The following is a 21,837-nucleotide window of genomic DNA, read 5'->3' as shown; positions in this document are numbered from 1 at the left end:
GCGTTTTTTTTTTTTAGTTTTTTGTTAATAACAATCGTAATTTTTATCGGCAGAAAAAATCCAAAAAACTCCTTTTTCGGGTTGTGATTCCGGATCGAATGAGCTATCGCTCATATTTTTACGAGACCTGTAACTAATTTTCGCAGAAAACTCACTTCTCGACTAGACTAAAGTAGGTATACGTCGTGAAGTTGGACCTCGCTGTGTCGTGTAGTGATATCGAAACATCATTCCCAGTGCTACGTACTTGGCGAGCACATTCGCTTTATATGTTTTATCGAAACGGTCATACTTGTTCGTGACGTGTGTGATCCCGTGTAATAATTCCGTCTCCAAGGCTATCTGTTACGATCTATCAATGGACTGAACTTTTTTTTTAACGCAAGGAACTGTGCATCGGAATGACTGGTTGATGACAGATTGTTTAATTTTACTAACGTATTAGATTTGTTACTCTTCTTTACCACTTGTAGTTTAATGGCATATTTTATAGAATTGAGGATTTCATGAGATTCAGTCTATTGATCAGTTAGCTTTGAACAGTAATATTATCGTATAATTTCAATTTTGAAATGCATATGTGCGCTTCATCATTTTTTTAAATTATTTGTTGTTGATTGCAGTCCGAAAACCGACACTGACAATGAAACATCAGATTACGAAAGCACGTGGGTGTACTTTTTGCCCAAACTGTAGATATATAATCAATGGCGACAAATTCCTCTTTTCTTAAAGGATTACCGCAGTGTGGAATTTTTTAGCTTTTATTTTTTCCATCTTCCAAAATAGTTTGAACGGTAAGGATTAATACGCAATAAATTTTATATCGATAATAAAAAGATTTTTCAAGTCAGAGCATTTGGCGTGAGATAATATTTTTACTGAAAACACTAGTACTCCAACTTTAAACGCGATTTCTTTGAAACTATGTTTTTCAAAACGGTGTAAACAATATCTTGAGCTGTAATCAATGAATAGACTTTAAATATAGTACACATATTTAAAGTAAAACTAATTTTTGGCTGATGGACGATTTTATCGTTAACAATCGTGTTGAATAATCATTAATAATAAAATAACGTATAATATTATTGAGCCGAAAATATCGAAAAAAATCAATATTTTATTTCTTGTTACCAAAGAAGGAAAAATGCTCCTCGAGCTGAAAGCTAATACAATGCAATAAGTATGCATATATTTTTTCACGTCAGACCACCGACACTTGCGATATCACATACACTGAGGTGGTTCTTATTTAGGGTGTTGACAAATTCCATTGCGCCGCCATCCAAATCGACTCCAAATAATTCAGAAACAATTTCCTGATATTTAAAAATGTCAACTCCTTAAACCGTCTCACGAGACTTTTTTCGCTATAAGAATATCATGGAATTTTACGATCAGTTAATACTTTATTTTTCATTTTTCTTGCAATTTTTATGGGAAAAATTAGAATCAAACGGCGGTTTATCAAGTATAATTTACTCTTTCCAATGATGTTTTTTTTCTGGAAACCGCATGTCTGGTATACCATATCTAAAATGTAATTTTTGGAATTTTGGAACTGAAATTTACTGAAAATAATCGAAAACTAAAGCTATAATAAAGGAAAAAATACCCTCGAAACGAGTTAATTATACTTGATGAATTCCAGTTCAATTCAGATGTTTTCCATGAACATTGCCGGAGAAAAAAAATGCAGTGGAAAATAATCATTAAATCCCGTGTTATTCTTACAACGACAAAAAGCTTAGTGAGGGGCCATAAAGAGTCGACGTTACACAGTTCATTTTCTACCCAAAAGCGCAAGTAATAACACCTAAGCTAAAAGATCGTCAATACAGGGTGTCCCTAAATTGCCTCCCACGGACTAGCCAGCGTGATACCTCGCTAAAATCCAATCAAGAATTTCTTTGCCGGATGCTCGTCCGACGCATAGTTTTTGAATTATAAGCGATAACGCTAGGCCAATCAGAGTGCACCATTTCATCAGGAATGCCGCCACGGAAATTGTTGTTTTCTTTGTCTGGGTAAATTATTATTTATATACCTGAAGTTGGTTCGGAGGTGCCGAGCCGTTTTTACATGGAAACCTGTTTTTATAAAAATAGTTATAGCTGTAAAAACAGAAGCAAAAAAAAAAATGAACAAAATAAGAATTGAAAAACTCTATGGAATAATTCATTGAATGACTTCAAACATAGGAAAGAAAAAATCTAAAAAAATTTGAAACACTGTTCTTCAATAAGGACTTTTGGCACACAAAGTTACGAGATCTGTGGGGGTAACGCCGGCTTTGACTTTGGAATTGGTGGACTTGCTCATACACACTGTAACACTTTCTTTTTTCTTTTTACTCTAGAAACTGTTACAAGAGTTACTTGACGCACACCTTGGTGTGTATTACCGCGAAAACCCTCCCGGGGCACGTGTGACTCCGATATTCCCGGAAAACAAACTCGGAATCTACGTTAAGCTAAGCAAATTAACAATAAGTCAATTTCTTTTCTTTTCCCTTATATCTATGTAACGCACTGTGACACGTGCATCGAATATCGTTAATAAGAGCAACTACCGCAACATATCGCCAATGAAGGCCACAGCCGTGACAAAGTACGCCGCGAGGGTAAGAATGATAAAAAATAATCGATTTTCCATTGAATTGATTATTTTTGCCCGATTTATCGAGTATAATGCATTATTTTTTAAACTCGACTATTTTTCCCTCACAGTCGGTTTTCGTTTGTTACTTCCGTGAACGATGCAATACCACTCTTGATTACGCATATAGAGACTCGGTATGAAATGAGGATCCGACTTTCAGAGGGAGAAGACTTTTCACCCAGGTGCCAAATTATTGCAAAATTCCGCACTGTTTTCAAATGCCTACCACAATCGCAGCCTCCTGTCACCACAGACTTACCAATCTGGTGCTAGACTACTGAACCACCTAGTTTCTTGGCAACGCAGATAGTCAGCGGGTATCAGCGTAATGACAATCTATTCTGGTGGACCAAAACGATGATGATAAATCAGGATGATGGATTACGAATGTGATGCTAAGCTGCCCTGGCGGACCACGAGTGCCCTGGATGACAAGGACCCAGCCACCCACGTACTTCCAGGCACCCAGCTATTTTGACGGCTATTGCCACGTGCCAAAACCCGATCATACGAGAAGTACCAGCAGCGAGTCGGCGAAGCAGAATCTTCCCCTTCACGCAAGGCCATATCGCAGTTTACCTTACCGCACGTAAGAATTAAAACACAAAGCGGAGTCCTAGAAAATGACACGTAACCGACCATACCAATTCCGCGATGGAAGATCACGTGACGCAACGACAAATTCACTCGGATTGCTAGAATCGGCGATCGCCTCGGCCCAGTTTATCACCAAGAGTATATTAAGCCACATGTGCCTCGATTTACAGTTCAATTCTCTTTCTTTGTTATCTTACTATCCGTTGTCACTATAAATATCTCAGTCTCTGTTCTACTCTGATTTTTCTTTTACATTCATTTCTTCTTTTCTATCTTAAAGGTAAGGTCTTTGCTGCCTCCTGTGTGAAACCACGCATTTACTTGCAACATATCTTTCGCTATTTTTCATTCCTTTTCTTGTACGTAGCTCGAATACGTCCAAACCGCAAATTTCCAAAGCTTGATTTTCTCTTTACAGCATGTAATTTCTTAACTGGTTAGCATTCTTTACTTTAGCGCGATACGTATTATCTTTGGACCTCAGATATATTTGATTCTCTGATGATTTAAGCTGGAATTGTTACGTCAATTTTCTTGTCTTTTCGCACTTGATCTTATGATGTTCTCTTATATTCATCTCGATTCTCTCACCTGTATCGCATTTCTTGTGCCTAATTTGTGAATATCTTTCCGTAATTCCTTACTTGATATCATATTACTTTGTCTAATATCATAGTTCCTCTCTATGTGCGTCACGCTGACCATTTTCTCGCTTACATTGCTTATGCTTACGCTTACGTAGTATCTTTTTCTATCTTATACTTATCTTCATCACATCAAATTTAATGTGAATGCCCTGATTCAACGGTAATATCTTTTCTACAATAAGTGAGTTGTTTGACCCGTGGAACATCGGAAATCCGAATATCGAAGCACTGGTCGTAGATTAGTCTAGTTTGTAGTATCGGTAATATCATCGTAGAAAATAACTTGATTAATTTTCATATTTATATTGCTGATTCTTATTAATTTTCTATCACTTATTTTCTGATATATCACTAATCTTCTTCTCCATGGTTAATTTTCTAACTATTGCATGAACAGATTCTCTACCGCCAAAGTACCGCAATCTAGATTCCTACGTAAAATAAATTATCGTTAATAATAAGTTCACGGCATCTCGAGCATATCGTATCGTTTACTATGTATAATCCCCTATGCTGCAGTCTCACAATTTATGCAGCACGAAATATTCGTGAATGCTCGTCGATACCGATGACTTTCCTCAATAATATGTGAACAAAAATATCGCAACAATTTCGTTAAGTAAGAATCGGTTGAGTACCCGTCCTTTCGCACCTTCATCGTTCCGTTTGTTAATTATAGACTCGTTATGAAATAATAACTACTCTTTAATCGTAACTGAATTATCTTCCGCAGTTGTTAGCAATTCTTATTAATCCTTTCTTATGATTATCGTACGCGAACACCGTAAATTTTTGACCTTTGCTAATTCTCACTTATTGTATTTATTTTCTCTATTGCAAATAATTCCTAAGATTGTTATTGCATGTTAGTCAATTATTTCTGATTATTGTAAGCTTACTGGTTGTTGATTATCGAATGATAGTATCACGTACTGCACTAACAATCTGCCCTTTTGTTTATCGCACTAATTTATCTTGTTGAATTGTTCAAATTTCCGTTCTCGCGGTGTATCTGATTGCTGCTATTTCATCAATACACTTGATACAATCAGCATCATACGTGCTTCTTTGTGCCCTTTCTGGTTACCCCCTACGTTTCAACCAGTATCTTGTCTATCTGACTGTAAGTTGTGCAAAACCGTCGCAAGGTTCGCTTTATCTTTTTTCTTCTCTTTTACCTTTCGTAAAAATTGACGCAGTTCCGTCTGGCGCTCGAAATTACTTCTTCTCTAGCCCAAACTAACCTGTGCGGTAGAATAATAAATTGATAGCCCTCACCTTATCTCACCATATCGAAAAATGAATCGTTACGATATATATATTAGGGTGTTTCATAAAAAAATAATTTGAATTTTCCATCGTGGCACCCCGTGAAAAGTTTGTTCAGGTTACAAGAACGATTCTGTCAAAAGATGTGTGTTCTACGTTATGTGGAAGATCGCACTCATTTGATTTTTTACTTATTTTTCATATTTTTTGAATTTATGAAGAACCATGTTGTAGCACTTCGATTATTATTTCTTCCCTGACACTCATATTCAACACAAAGATCACGACCCATAAAACAACAATATATCAACCGGGAATCTTATTCGCCTAAATTGAAAGTTCATATTGAAATATGACTATTTTATGAGATTGAATTAATAATGTAAGCGTGATCAAATACATTTCTCCACCATCCACTGCAGACCAAATATTACGAGTGTGGGTCTTCTTTGTAACGCAAATAACGAAAAATCAATTGAACGCGATTTTCCACACAACATAAAACGCTCATCTTTCAAGAAAATCTTTCTTTTAACCTGAACAAACTTTTTACGGGGTGCTATGGTGGAAAATCACAAATTACTTTTTTCTGAACCACCCTAATACATATATGTATATATTGTATATGTGTACTTGAAATAGTGGCGTAACTATGTCTCTGTAAGTCCATGTGCAATTATTCGATCAGGGTCCCTCTACTTGCCCACACTTTTAAATTTATGTAATTGCATTTTAAATATCCAAACTGAAAATTTCAACAACGTTAATAAACGTAATATAAGAAGCAGAAATTCTAAACTCACAGAAGAACACACGTCCCGAAAGATTATTTAGTAAGCAAAGTCAGTCATTTATTATCCAAATCAATCGAACAAAATAATCAATGCCATTGATTCGATAAAACCCATCATATTCTCACGAAATATATAATACATGATGTATAACTTTCTTTATATATGACAATAGTGCAATTGCACGAAGTCCAAGTATCTCAAACGCGGAAAAGAGCTCAACAGCCCCATTCCCTACACGATTCTGAACGAAAACACTCCAAAGCATTTTTATTTGACGCAGAAATAAAGAAATGGCATGAATTCCAGGAATTTATTAGGAATAAAATGTGGAAGGATTCGTCGGAATTTATTATAGCGATCTCATAGAATCCGTGCCGTTTCTTTGCCTACAAATCATTTTTTTTCTCGGTGGAACGTGGGCCCTTGGATCTCATGGGCCCATGTTCTGCGCACACCAAAAACCCCGGTAGTTATGCCACTGGTTTCAAAGTAAAACAAAAATTTTCTGTTTTTCCAAATAGGTTCAAAGGTTCCATTTAGGTATAAAAATAACCCTGTTGAAATTGGAGCTTTCAATATTAACATTAAGAGGTTGCGCATCGCACCTTTCTATTTTCCGTAAGAATAACATGGGAAAAATGGTTTTTACTCCGCCTGATTTTTACAACTAGCTAACGATGCGTCGTACGAAAAATTCACGAATATATTTTTTGTAGAGAATTGAACGCTCTTTAAAAAAGGTGTGATCATTTTATCCCTTACTAAAGTTATTCAAGGTCCTCTAAGCCTTCTCGCCAACAAGATGGACTTCCTCATTTAAAATACACGTGTTTCGAATTTCACATTTCAACATTCTCAGTGAATATTTTATTGTAAGAGTAATGATGTTCAAAAAAATCTGTAACTGCGAAGTTTTAGTGGGTATTGGTGCAATTGTCTGACAATGAGAAAAAAATCATATCATCGTACTAAGCAATCTAGACAAATTGCACTTCCTCTGGATAAAAAAAAACAATTAGATTCCGAGGAAGTGCAATTCATCGATATGGCATGATGGGGCGATGTGATTTTTTTTCTTATATAGTAGCACTAATGCCTACTAAAACCTTGCAGTTACAGATTCTTTTGAACACTGTTACTCTTACAACAAAATATATACTGAGAATGTCTCCGAAACGCGTGTATTTTAAATGCGGAAGTCCATCCTGTTGGCGGGACGGGTTGAAGTTGAGTTAAAAACTTTTAAAAATTTGGAAGTTATTCTTGAATTGTTTCCGATTTGGCGGATGGGACGGTCAAAATCTGAAAACGACCTTTCTACGGACCACTCTAATATATTGTAACGTTCACATGTTTCTCAGTGCAGTATGCACTGGTGAAACACCGTGTCGGCAAGTCTATTATTTTGTGTTTTAATAATCATATGAGATACATTCAATAAATTAAGAAGTTAGTTCCCTAAGTTGTGTCTTATTTATTTGCCTTGTATCGAGATGACGCGGGATATTAATCCCTTGCATCGTGTTGCAAATGAACATCCGATTAAGTCTTGCGAGTCGCCAGTGACACAGGCTGCTAAGCCGTTGCACTTTGAACAAATTCAGACTTAGGCAGAGTCAGGCTATGAGGCCGTTCCCGTACTCATATTCCCTTTCTCGTGATTCCCTATGCTTGCAGACACAGGACTTGCATCCGTTGCTGCGATAGTCGACTCAGGTGGTAAAGCCGTTCCAGCGTGCCTGCGCTATGTTTCTATTCTCGTAGATGCAGGACTTGCATTCGTTGCTGCAATTTACAGTCAGGCGTTTGAGCCGTTCCTGGCATCCCTGATTAAGCTCTATAAGCACCGTTCCTGTGCCCTGTTGCTATATATCCTGGCTTTTCATCAAGATACTAATTAGCAAGAAAACAGGATTACGCTATATAAAAATTTAATAAAAGCATAAAGAAAATTAATGAGAAGTGATACAAATTTGTGGCACTTTTGCCCATGCACATGCGTTAACGAAATAATTTTAATCTAATTTTACTTACACGCTAAATTGATTTAAATAAAAATTGACGCAATTATCAGTTGTACTCCTATCTATGATTTATTGAAGTTGATTTGACTAATGTCTATACTACTATTCCTTGAGAAGCATGTCGCTATACACTACTCCCATTAATATAATATGGACTCTTCGGATGTCATGTGGCGCTTTGCCTGTTAGATTGATCTGCAAAGAATTTAAGTTGGATAGTGGTTCTATATATGAGACACACTCCCTCTATCACAAATGAGTCAAGCACGAGCGCTATAGTACAGCTACTTTTTTTAATAAGTGTGTGAGTTAAAACAGGCGCATTGTCTTAACTACTACGGATTGGAACGCTCACTGCCGGCTGTTTTACAATGCTCCTGCTGTGTCGTTGTGGCGAGCGCGGTGACGATCTTCCGCCGCCTGTCGATATATCGTCATCACCGAGGGCGTCCGTCGCGTCGGTGAGCCGGCATCACTGCCGTAGTTCTTCGATGAGTCGGCGTCACTGTGGCGTCATCTCGTCAGTGTGTTCGCGCGTCGGTGTGCCAGCTGATGTTATGATCGACGTTTGGCCACGGTTAGACGGCCGAACACGTTACAATATATATACAGGTATATTAGGGTGGTTCTTAATTTGGTCGTGTTGGAATTTCTTTCCGCTCACCCCCCAAAAGTAACCAGCATACATAAAAAAAAACACTGGCCGCAACCCCGAATTTATCCGATAACTCTAACATACCCCGTCAAGCAGTTCAATTTTTTAAATATAAATCGAGCTAGATCGATCGAGAGAGAGAGAGAGAGAGAGAGAGAGAGAGAGAGAGAGAGAGAGAGAGAGAGAGAGAGAGAGAGAGAGAGAGAGAGAGAGAGAGAGAGAGAGAGAGAGAGAGAGAGAGAGAGAGAGAGAGAGAGAGAGAGAGAGAGAGAGAGAGAGAGAGAGGGTTCAATACCTGTGCCCTATATTTCCCCTGTGCCAAAATTTCACATGTCATTATCGCTGTGTGGCACAGTGCCATGAGCCTGGATTTCGATATTATGTTCTCTTTTATGCGTTAATGTTCTGTATATCACATCATGTGAGCTATATTACCTATGTAACACTGGAGTATGTACCGCGGGGCTATTTCTCTATAAATATGAAACCAAAAAAAAAAAAAAACACTTTGTCCTCTCTTATTTGTAAATTAAGCAATTTCCAGGGTTCTGTGCATTAAGTCTAATTCTGCAAAAGTATTTTTCGAGTAAGTGATTAAAAAAAGGTGCATTCAAGGTTGAAAATCTTTATTATCCTTTTGCAACGATTTCTTTTCTTCTTTATGTTATGTCTGAGAAACACTGTTCTGACTTTGCTGAATTTTTCAAGAAGAAACAATCATGGTGCAAATTCAAAGAAAATATTCTAAATAGGATACTACGTGTTTTGAATTTGTTAGCATCGACATGGAAAAAGATCAGCCCGTTTCGTGCAGTGGGTTTAAGGAAGGACAAATTTACAAGGAGCTAAACTACAATCAATTAACAATAAGCATCTAGAAACTATTGCTGCACGTGTAAAAATGTCTTTGAACTATTTTTTTTATATAGAGTCTTCTCAATCTTTCACAACTGTTCATTGGTAAATGACTTTGAATATGTTTTCAGCTGAAAATACTCGGCTCGTACTAATTTTCGTAAACAGTATATGGGCACTGATAAATTGAGAGTGCTTTCATGTATCCACTGTTTAATGATGGAGTATTTTACAATAACGTGGAAAAGGTTGACAGGACTACGATAAACAATTCGTATACTTTTGTTTTATTAAGTTCACAACTCTGGTTTTATTGATTCAATATATTTTCAGAATTATTTCCCCATGAATTCTGAATAGATGTACGTTTTATTCACAAGTTGTATTTTACTATGTTCGTTACAAAATCACACACTCCAACACAGCTTTATAAAAAACGATAGCCAAAAATTTCATCTTAGATAGTTTATCATGTACATGACTCTAGACTAAATCATCACATTACTACTTAAAGATACCATTTAAAATCAGATAATACTTGTTAATTTTGATAAATTTATAACTACGATTAGTAACAACATAAATACTTTGGGCTATATGTTCTATATTACGTAATATGTATCCAAATGTATATAGATTTTACAAAATTAAATAAGTAGACTAGTATATGCGTACACATATTACAAAATTAAATAAGTAGGCTATAAAGAGTTTAAATAATTTGTGCCTACTACAGGTATTTGGAAAAAAAGCGCTCGTTTATTATCTTCTTCAATTTTGCTTTCATTTTCAACGTACAATATGGTTGGGGAAAGTTTGCGAAATGCATATGCATCCCGCCGTAGCGGACAGTCATTTATGAGCAGCGAAAAAACGTGGCACATTAAAAATGCATGATAAAATCAAATGCATGGGGATAATCCAAGAAAATTATCAAATTAAATAATTTTATACGTTCAAAGCTGAATAACTTGCCATAATTTTTTTGATCTCTTTACAATTCACGCGTACATTTTTACACACACGCACGCACACGCACACACACATACACACACACGCACGCATGCACGCAGAGGCCGCGCGTGCACGTACGTAGGACCAACGCACATGTAGGTATGATGATCAGAAAAAAGGATCTTGACGTTCTGATGAACAGTTTTCTCAAAACAAAAGATTGTGGATTTTCTCACATAAATAATTGCATCTACATACTGTAAAACTAACAATAAGCATAGTATCTCTGCAGGTTGATGGTAAACCAGGGCTCAAATTTGACAGCTACGGCCAGAATAATTGACTATCAATTGAATTTGTAGAGGGTCAAAGTTCATGTGCCATGCACATGTATACATACTGCTTGCGCGTGTATATACTAATACATATAATACTCATACATATGTGTGATATGAAATATAGTGTATACAGATCCGTATAAAGGTGTGAAGGGGTGATGTGTCTAATGTGTCTAATTCTCACTTTGGTAGTAAATGAGTATCTTCGACAGAATCAGTCACGAAATAGTCACAGATTACAAATAACACACTACACAAAGTACAGAGCGACTTCGACAAATCGCACCATGACCGCGACGAGACTACTTCGGTGGGCTCCGGCCCGGCCGGGTAGCTGCCATGGCAACTCGACGTATCCCGACTATCCCCGATCTCCAGCCCCTAAGGTACGAGAGAAAAATTGAGAGCTTGTGTAGGCATGTGAAGCTAGCTGTTATAAGGGCGCAAGCGTAACTCCTACAACATCGTTCGGCGCACAGCGCAGCAAAGGGTGCTGGGAAGTCGAGAGGAAACGGACAAAAAGGACAGCCGCTGCATAGTCCAGACGAATAAGCTATAAAATCGACTGACTTCTACTCTGGAATAACGTAGGTTAGCCGATTTTTTTATAGGTTCATTAGAGACGGACGAACATATTTTCACCTATGCCCCAAAAGTTAGGTCCAGGTTTGTCCGTAACGATTGTTTAAACTTTGGAGACCCCACATTCTGTTAAATAACGTCTTTGTTATGGGTCATACACGAAAAATGTTCAAACCAAAGTTGTTCGTCTCATCATTCTCGATAAAACAAGCTGTCGTGAGATCAATTTCCTCTATTTGTTTAGTTGCAAAATGTAAAATGCCGTGAAAAAAAAAATTTACATTTCTTGTTATAAATTGACGAATAAACAACGTGTGGTTTTGAAACTCATGGTACAGGTAATATGAAGTGTCTTCAAAATTATCGTGCAAGACTTTTTGGCTGTGTTATATAGTTGAGCGACAATCCGCGACAAGCCAAAATCCGTATATCGTCTGCCCTTTCTTATGTGATTGGCCCACGGATTGCCAAAAAATCATGGAGTCAGTTCGTTACTAGTACTTTCCATAAATGAAAAAAAAAAATTTTTTATACTCGAAAATCTCAAATTTTGGGCGACTTGAAATTTTTTGCTGTTCAACAAATAGAGATATCTCCGAGAATATTCATATTATTGTAAATATTATGATGGATTGTAGTTGCCCTTCATTTTACGAGTAATTAAAAAAAAAAAAAACATGAATATCTTGATTAGAACCGGAGATAACGGTGTTTAAGTGTTATTTTGTTTATTGTTGTTGTAATGAATATTGACGGGGAAAAAAAATATCAGCTATCTCTCAACACTCCAAGGCATCACCGTAAATTTTTTCAGATCTCTAGGTGCGTTGTATCTAGTAAAAAAAAATTGTTCAACGTTCGTCGAGCGGCGTTAGTCGGAGGAATGAAGCCGGGCGGCGTGGTTGGGGGCTCGAGGCTTCGCGCGCCCGGCTGTTCTCACCGCTTAATTAATTGATAACTCAATAATTCCGTTAATGATTATCGTACAGTTTTGTTTTTTTTTCTTTTCTGAACTATGCTATTTATTTCTCAACAATTCGAATCTGTGATTAGATTTTTAATATTTATGATATTTTTTTTTCTTTTGGATTTTAGTCATACTCTTAGGAAATATTGCTACAAATAACTTTACATATATAATATCTGTGAATGTTAAGATAAAATGAAATTAAAAAAACTTAATTACGGTGTTGTGAGTATTTATACATACGTATACAATGGAAGAGCGAGAGAGATTCCAAGCGTTATAACGGGTTAATATAACATAATAATTTAATAAATAATTTTATCATATAAAATAATATGTATACACAATTTCGAACGAAAAAAAATATGTATGGATATTTATAGTCACATGTTCACCATTATTTTATGTATAGTAACATTAAATATAATCGACGCTCAAATCAGTTTCATTTTTCCTACCATTACCCTACGTATCTTTAATTTTTTTTTTTAATTTTGGACGAGTCAAATTTATAGAAATATATATATACATATGAGGAAAATACATATTTCAAAGCAAAAACCCGTTATAACGCTTGGAATCTCTCTCTCGCTCTTCCATTATACCGGGACAATCTGTTGAAACTATACATACAATGCGCATGCGCGAGTTTTATCGGCTGCTCGGACAGGCTGGCCACTCCGAGTTTCAGCTGTCAAACTCTGTTTCTGGCGGCGATGTAGTTCATACGAATTTTTGAGGTTAGAATCTCAAACAGTCGAGGTAGTGAATCGGAAAGTTGATGCTGATGCTCTTTGAAAATTGGCTTTATTCGACTGAAATGAGAAATCTGTTTAAATGTTGGGTGCTTGGAAGAAACACAGCAGGTAGGTGGGAACATTTTATTTGATCACTTTTATTATTTCGTACACTAGAAATAACAATGAAATTTTTTTCTATCAACAGGTGATACGACCAAAATAATTACATCTCTAATATTTACTGTTATCTGCCTATTCAATTTATCACACATACAAAGATCATCGCCACTTTCAAGCAACTAAGCAACTTTCTCACTCTCTTAAGATTTCAGGAGGTAATATTGAATTTTATCACTTTTGAAAATGAGACATTAAACAGAGCGTTCAAGAAATTTAAATATTTCACTATCTGTAACAGAATGGTGAATCTTTTTTTTTCTCGAAAATAGTTCAACAAAATTTACAAATAGTCGATAGTCAATGTATTTTTTCCGATCAATAAATTATTGCTACTACTATTAAAAATTTTCTAATGATTATCACAGTTCTTTCGCAAATTTTCAATGATGTTCGACTAAATAAATGAGGGGAACCTAATACTCAAATTGAAAATTCAAGTAATATTAGATTTATTAAAATGATTTCTGTATTTCATGTTAATGCGGTTCGAAACACAGAAAATCTAATCGGAAGCGTAGAAACCAGGAACGTAGATCACACCCTATGACACAAGTTGAAAATCAACTTTCTCAAAATGCGCCTTAACGTAACAATTAGCTTCAAGGACAATCATGTTTTAGAGTAATGTCAGAAAATTATTACGAGGATATTGAATTATCGGATTCAAGATTGTGTCCCTTATTCCATCAAAATAAATTAATATCTAATTTTTAACGAAGTTTATGAAGATTTTTTTCCAAATAATGTAATCCGATACAATATCTTGTTCATAGTCCTCCGAACATCATCTTGTAACAAGGATATTTGGAAAGAGTCCCTTTGTTGCAGGAACCATTATAAAATTCTTGGTTTTCAATTCGTGCTACTGAATAACTTCTGCGTTTCAGGTTCCATTTCCAATCTCAAAATGAGATTTTTTTTTTTCCAGACAATGCTAACATGAAATGCAGAAATAATTGCGGTAAATGGAGATTCACAAACTTTCAGTCTTAGCGTAGGACCCTATAAAGAGTGTAAAATTGAATTTGGTTTTAAGTTATCGTTCAACTAGCTAGCCTGATGACACCGTCAACTAAGATTAAATTTAAAGACATTTTTAACTGAAGTTATTTAAAAATTCTAGATTTAGATTGATTCAGTTTGCCTAGCAAAATTCAACCCTACAATCTAATTGAGGACTTGAAAAACTATTTATCTGAATTTAATGCCAAAGAGAGTAAAAGTAAGCTTCAAAATAAGATACCAAATTAAATGGTATAAAGTTTGAAAAACAATGCTGGTCAATAATAATGCTTGAATTGCAATGGTGCACGGAATGATTCCTCGGTAGAATGAATTGACAGCAACGGTTAAGTAACAAACTTATCGCTATTGGCTCGATCAAAGTAAAATGATGGGATATTCAGCCATTATCATCTGTAGTATATCCCGCTCTTCAATTTTGCCTTAACTGATGTTAAGAAGGTGGCGATGGCCTGATGAAATTCACTCTGGCACCTGATGTCTGACGGAACAACCAGGTTCGATGGTTATAATGATTGCACCGCTCGAGAAACCAGGATCCTTGCCACCTAAACGTTTTGACCATCAGGTAAGGCATAATTTTCTTCGTGTTAATCAAAGTTTAAACTTTGAGCCTGCTGAAAAAAAAACTAATTTTATCATTGAATCCATGTTAAAATATTGTAATAGTCAAAGATCACGTAATTCGAAATTTACCTACATGCTTCCATGCCTGACAAATTTAGTCCCGCTTTGACAATGAATTATTTCGTACCTGAAAATATTATCAGACAGGATCATTTGATATTTTTTGATACAACTAATTTCCAATAAAATGCACAAAACATAAATCGTTAATGAGACGCATTTTTAATTTTATGTAAATAAAGAATCTGTTCACAATAAACTTTGTTTTTACTTACCAACCTCTGTTTGTCCAAACTCCCACTTGTTAATGACATTTCACATTGAATTTCAGATTTCTTCTTTCAATAAATAACACCCAATTTCTGTATTATTTGATATTTGCTTGTCTGTTAAATTCTTTATTGCTTCGGTTGAATATCGTCTGATATCGACCACGTTATTGCTGAACGATACTACTCTTCTTAAACAATTCACGTTACGTAAAAATAAACAGCAGCATAACCTCAATCCACGGCTTTACACGCGAGAGATTTACAGCTTTAGTTTCATTTTGTGTACGTTGGCGCTCTGCTCAGCAGACGAAAACATCGCCGCAGGGCGATTTTACCGACCAATGAGATTGAATTATTTGGCGCATGCGCATTGTATGTATAGTTTCAAGAGATTGTGCCGGTATATGTATGATGTATATTATATATACATATATATATGTATACATACTCACACCACCGTGATTAAGTTTTTTTAAATTTCATTCTATCTTAAAATTCACAGATATTATATTGTTACAAAAGATGAGATCACCCGTTTTGCCCCCTTTTAATGATCTAGTAGTCATCATAGATAAAAAACGTTTATAAACCTCTTATGTCTTTAAAAAGAATAAGGTTGCTGCGTCAACCAACATTATTGTAAAAACAGTCTGGTTTCAGACTTAAAACTAGAAATACGTACCCTGCACTTAAAGCTTTTTCACAACATTTATTTACGCCTTTGATTTTGGCTTGATAATCAAACTCACGAATCCATATTTATTTCCGTAACGTCCAAGAACGTTACACTGGTGTCAGAAGTGGGATTAAGAGTTTTAATAGAGTCAATTCGGTGCGTGAAATTTTATTAATTATGAGCAATAGTCGTATGACTCGCTCTCGGCAACGGGAAAGTGGCGGAGAAGAAATTACAAAAAATCCGCGAGTCCCTGAAGCAGAATCGACACCTTCAGTGGACCCTTTTCCCGTGCCTGCGGTGGCCTCATTCTCTCAAATCGACCTCCTGAGATTAGTGAACCAACAACACGAAGCCGCCGAACGTCATCAGCGACAGCAACAAGAAGCTTCTGGATGTGGCTAAACAACAACAAGAAGCCGCTGTACGACAACAACAACTTGTCCAGCTGCTTCAATCGCGAAATGCGAACGCCGCTCGACCTGTTACGCCCTAACGTAGACGAATTTGTCACGTTAAAGCAAGAAAAACAAATAGAAAATTTCAAAGGAACTAATGTAACAAATTTTGTAGCAGGCAACGTTGTATTAGCAAAAGATTTCCGTAAAAATTACGATAAAATGTTCGAAGCCAAAATTATTAAAAAATAGACTCCGCAAAATAGTTTGATCAAATTTAAAGAGGGGAAAGGAGTCCACAAACGTCACAGCGATCAATTGAGGCGTTGGGCAGAAAATGGTGTTTGCAATAAAAATGAAAATGCCATCAACGAAGCAATACAAATTTCAAACAACAATAATAGCGAGAAGGGTAAGGTATCCCCATCTGTAAGAAAGTGGAATCGAAAAAGAAAACCAATTGAGCGATTTGGGAATTTAAAAATAAGAAAAGAGTAGAGCAAAATGCGTCAAAACCATATATGTATATTATTATTGTACCATGATTTATAGTGTTAGATGAAATAAAATACAAAGGGAAGGATTGCAGTGTATGTATGTGTAAGTGTAATGCCTCGTGTGCGACGAGTGCCATATTATGTGTACGTACCGTCAGAGGACATATTCAAATAAAGCCAATCGTTCCCTAACTGCCACGGGTTTGATTACTTGTCTTAGCCTATCCAGCGAAACACAATACATTTATTCCAGAAAGAAGTAGGCTTCCTCGGACACATCGTCTCAGCTCAAGGTGTGAAGACCGACCCATCCAAAATCGAGAAGATTTCTTCTTGGCCGACCCCTAAAAATAAAGAGCAAGTACAAAGCTTTTTAGGTCTTTGTACTTATTACAGAAGATTTGTAAAAGGTTTCGCTAGTATAGCTAAACCTCTCCATCACTTGACCGGAATCAAGATTCCTTTTGACTGGACCCCGGAATGCGAAGAGGCTTTCAAGAAATTAAAAGAAAATCTTATTTCTTCGCCGATTTTAGCCTATCCAGAGGTCGAACTTCCTTTTATTTTGGATACAGATGCCTCTCTTTCAGCAATAGGTGGGGTTCTATCACAAATTCAGGGAGATCAGGAGAGAGTGATAAGTTATTTCAGTAGAGTTCTGAGTACAACCGAGAGGAATTATTGTGTCACTCGTAGAGAACTTTTAGCTGATGTTAAGACCATGGTTCATTTTCATCGTTATCTGTACAGCAGGAGATTTTTGATACGAACAGATTATGCTTCTCTTGGGTGGTTACTTTCGTTCATGTCCCTCGAAGGTCAGGTAGCTAGATGAATAGAAAGGCTTGGACAATATGATTTTGAGATTCGTCATCGAGCAGGAATTCATCACGGAAACGCCGATGCTCTCTCCCGAAGACCCTGCGAAGAAATGCCAGTGTGTAAACAAAATGCACGATTAGAGAAAAACAGAAATCCCCCTCCTTTATTACGGAAAGTTTCTCTCGAAAAAGACCTGGAAGAATGGAGAAAATCTCAACAGGACAGCACTTTGACTCAAGTTAAGTTCTGGAAGGAAGCAGAGTCTCGCCCGTACTAGCAGGATATATCTTCAGCTGAGACAGATTTGAAAATTTATTGGGCTCAATGGGACTCTATCCTTTTGATTGACGGAATTTTATACCGAAAACGGGAATCTGCAGAATTGAAGGAAATCAGGTGGCAACTTTTGATTCCCAAGACTCGAGTTCCAGAGATTCTTGCTCTTCATCATGATTCTCTTACAGGTGGACACTTCGCCTCGAATAAAACTGGGCAGAATACGCAACTTCTATTTTTGGCCTCGTTGCCGGTCGGACGTTGAAGATTGGTGCCGTAGATGTCGAATCTGCACGGCGCAGAAAGGACCTCGAGCTAAAGGACATAGCTCTCTTCAAATTTATAACGTGGGAGCTCCTTTTGAGAGGATAGCAATGGACATTCTCGGACCTCTCCCGACACCCTATTCTGGAAATAAATAAGCTCTGGTGATTGCCGATTATTTTACCAAATGGCCCGAAGTGGTCCCACTTGCCAATTAAGAAGCTTCTACTGTAGCTCAAGCGTTCGTTAGAGAGTTTATCTGTAGACGCCAGCCCTCATGCTTACTGGAAGAAATCTTCGACTTCCGTCAGATTTAGAAGAAGGTCCTGTTCTTGTGCACAAACAGCATCGAACAGATTATGCTTCTCTTTTGCAACAACGATTAGAAGAAATTCATAGCTTTGCTAGAAGTAGAATTTATATGGCTTCAGACAAATTAAAAACTGGTTACAATATTCGAGCCAGGGATTTAAAATTTAATCCCAGAGATTCTGTCTGGCTCTTTCAACCTCGAAGACAGGAAGGACAATGTCCGAAATTACAAAGAAACTGGGAAGGCCCCTTTTTATAATCAACCGGATAAATGATGTTGTTTGTAGAATCCGAAGATCTCCTCATTCACGACAAAAAGTCGTACACCTAGACCGACTGGCTCCATTTGAAGCTCAAGAAGAGAATGGAATTTAGCACATCGTTTTAGGTCAGGTTGTTTAGTGAGACTCCGAGTTTACACGATGTCAAAACTTTTTGAACAAAACCGAAACATCATCGGAGTTAACCTCTTTCTTTGAAATATTTTGGTTATGCGTGACGGGCATTCCCAACCTATTTTATTGCCTGTCAGGGAAATGAAGACGTCGATGATTAGCTTTTGTTTCTGTCGATATCTGTTTCCTTCTTTGTTTCCTTCTAGAAGTTTTCTTCTTTTCTGGAATCGAGTTTTGTGTCGAATAGGCTTTGGTTTCTTTTATAATGTGAATAGAGCCACGATTATTTTACGAGATCGATGAGCGATTGCTTGTATTAACTTCAAGTGTCAGTTTTTGTAAGCACTTTTTCAGGTTATTTACCAAACAGCCTTTTCCTTCCGACCTTTCCGATTCCTGAGGATGACTGGTGGCCTTATTTTGGAGAACGACTCAGAACTGATTCATATAAGATCGTTCCTTTTCTCTTTTGAGTGAATATTTAATCCAATTAATCCGTGTATTTTCCCGAATTCGCTTAGCGAATTTGGATTGGTATACCACCACTCACATTTGTCTTCCCAAACTCTAGGGTGTGCTGATTCTAGAAGAAATCTTGGATCCAATCACCCAATCTTTTCCTGTACGAATTCTCAGAAGGAATCAGCCTTTCCCGTCTGGTTTACCCTGCTTGGTCTCAGAATTTTCGGTTTCCCGTCTCGACGTTTACGCCCAAATTTGTTTCAACCGGTCGATCCTCCCTGAAGAGGATTAGATTACTTTTCGACGTTGATTTGGGCCGTTGCTGATGTCTTCAAACTCATGAAGAGACATAACACTAAACAACACTTACCTTTATAAAACAAGGCACATAAAATTTTGAAATTCAATTTAACGCTCAACTATCTGCTCAAGGTTTTCTGTGGTTTACCTTGAGACTGTGGGCAAATGCCAGATAGTAAAAAAGGGAGTCTTTAAATTTTTAGAGCCACAGCTCCAACTCACCTTCGAGCACTGACTGCTAGATCACTTTTACAATTGTTTTATCTTTCCCGAGTCGGGACGACTCTTTACCTCGGGGGGGAGTAGTGTTACAGAGGGTGAAATCACCGCCGGCGACTTGCAAAATTTTTGGGTATGGAGTTATACTATAGTAATGAGCGGCAGAGGGAGGGGGGGGGGTCACAAGTCACAATACATATTTTCTGTTTTTTCAATGACTTTATTCAGACAACGCAAATGCAGTACGAAGCTCCTTGTTTCGCTTTATAAATTCGTCTATGAGTTTTTTCCGATCGTATTCAGCGGCTAAGTCCGCATAGACGTAGAGTGTCGCCAAGTTATTCAGACGCAATTGCAACATCCCCGATCTTAGGTATGTTTTTAGACGGCGAAGAGAGGAAAATGATCTTTCTGGCGTACACGACGATGCCGGAATTGTCGACAACAGTTTGATCAACCTACAAAATTCGAACCAAAGCTCTGTAATACTCAAGTTTGCTTTTAAGAATAATACGACGTCGTGTAAGGTAGATATTTCAATTTTTTTCTGCTTTAATATATCAAAAAACATGTTTCTGTGTAACAATAATTTGTCAACCTCGAAGTCGTCTCTGTGAAAAGAAACTACCGTCGCACATTCACATTCTCTCCCAATAACGAAATCCTCAAACTTATTAAGGAGATTCATAGTTTCCAACTGAAACCTGGTATCTAGCGAATGGAGTATCTGATCAACGATATCATTGAAAATATTCTCGAAATACTCTTTTGCCGTGGAAAAATGAATTTCAGGCTCGCTTTCCGTTCGAAATTTTCTCGGACGATTTCGGAGTCGAGAGAGTTCCGGGTTATCCAAATCAAGCTCTTTGGCGCCAGTAATCGCATCGGCCCACACAGTCTCAAATCCGAATTGCCGTGTTGACAGAAGAGACTCAACGACTGCCTTCACCTTTTTGTGTGAGTGGTTGTAACAGAGGTCACTCTTCTGCAGCTCGGTGTCAAGAATTTCTATTCTTTCCAACACGCTGATGATGACGGTCAGATGGAAGAAGAAATCAAAACTTTCAAAGTGCTTTAGAACTCCTGAAGCTTTCGTTGATGCAGCACTGTCTATTCTGAGATCATCTTTTGATTGCTCCAAAAATGATAGAACGGCTCCAAAGTTAGACCTCATACTTTTTAAAGATTTGATCCGCATGCACCACCTAAAGCAGAAAGCGGATTATGAAAAAAATCGGATTGACTACTCTGCTGAATGTACAATAGATGAAACATCGTATTCGCAACCGCATTTTGATAATATTTGAATCATTCATACCTCGTAGGACAAAATTGCGACAATGTAGGTGAGTCTTCTGTTTGGAGAACTTCGAACTCTGCCACTCTTCTAGGAGAATCCCGAATAAAATTGATCAACTCCTTGATTACTCCGATGAAATTTCTAGTCGATTTAACGACTTCCATCACGTCTTGAGCAACAAGGTTCGTTGTATGCGCCGAACAATGCACGTAAAGTGCTCGAGGTTCTTCTTCGCGGTTTCGAGACTGTAGCCCAGTCAATCTTCCACTGACGTTGGATGCACTGTCGTAGCATTGGCCTCGTAGAGTGGCAATATTTAAATTGAAGCGAAGTAAAACATCCTTCATAATTTTGAATAGTGTCTCTGCTCTCGTATTACTCGTTGCGTAAAAGCCCATGAAGATCTCTTCAATTGATAAATCATCCAAGACAATCCTGATGGAAATGGATACCTGCTCCACTCTAGTAATGTCAGCTGTCTCATCTGCTATGAGCGCAAAATAGGTAACCGATTTTATTTTCCTTACGAGTTTCTGAATTAAATCTTCAGCCATTATCTCTAAGATTTCGTTGACAGAATCATGGTGCAGCCATTTATAACTCGTCCGTTTCAACCATGCTTCAAGCTGCGGAACATCTTCGGCTCTCATTTTCAATAGTTGGATGATATTAGAATTTTCATCGTTATCCCTTCCTCGCAATGCCAACCCTTGTCTGGCTAAGACGTT

General features: G+C 37.2%; 1 protein-coding gene across 4 annotated transcripts in view; it reads right to left on the bottom strand.

Moving 5' to 3' along the window:
• Positions 1-11,128, bottom strand: part of LOC124294980 (dipeptidase 1-like) — a 1,606,684-nt gene extending 1,595,556 nt beyond the window's left edge. For all 4 annotated transcript variants that reach the window (XM_046742822.1, XM_046742823.1, XM_046742824.1 and 1 more), the window contains exon 1: positions 10,982-11,128. The gene's annotated coding sequence lies outside the window, so the exon portion shown is untranslated. The remainder of the gene's footprint in view (positions 1-10,981) is intronic.
• Between the last annotated feature and the right edge of the window lie 10,709 nt (positions 11,129-21,837).

The sequence above is a fragment of the Neodiprion lecontei genome, chromosome 6 (assembly GCF_021901455.1).
Source record: "Neodiprion lecontei isolate iyNeoLeco1 chromosome 6, iyNeoLeco1.1, whole genome shotgun sequence".
Taxonomy (NCBI): domain Eukaryota; kingdom Metazoa; phylum Arthropoda; class Insecta; order Hymenoptera; family Diprionidae; genus Neodiprion; species Neodiprion lecontei.
The sequence above is the reverse complement of the archived record's forward strand: the minus strand, read 5'-3'. Positions and strand labels throughout refer to the sequence as shown.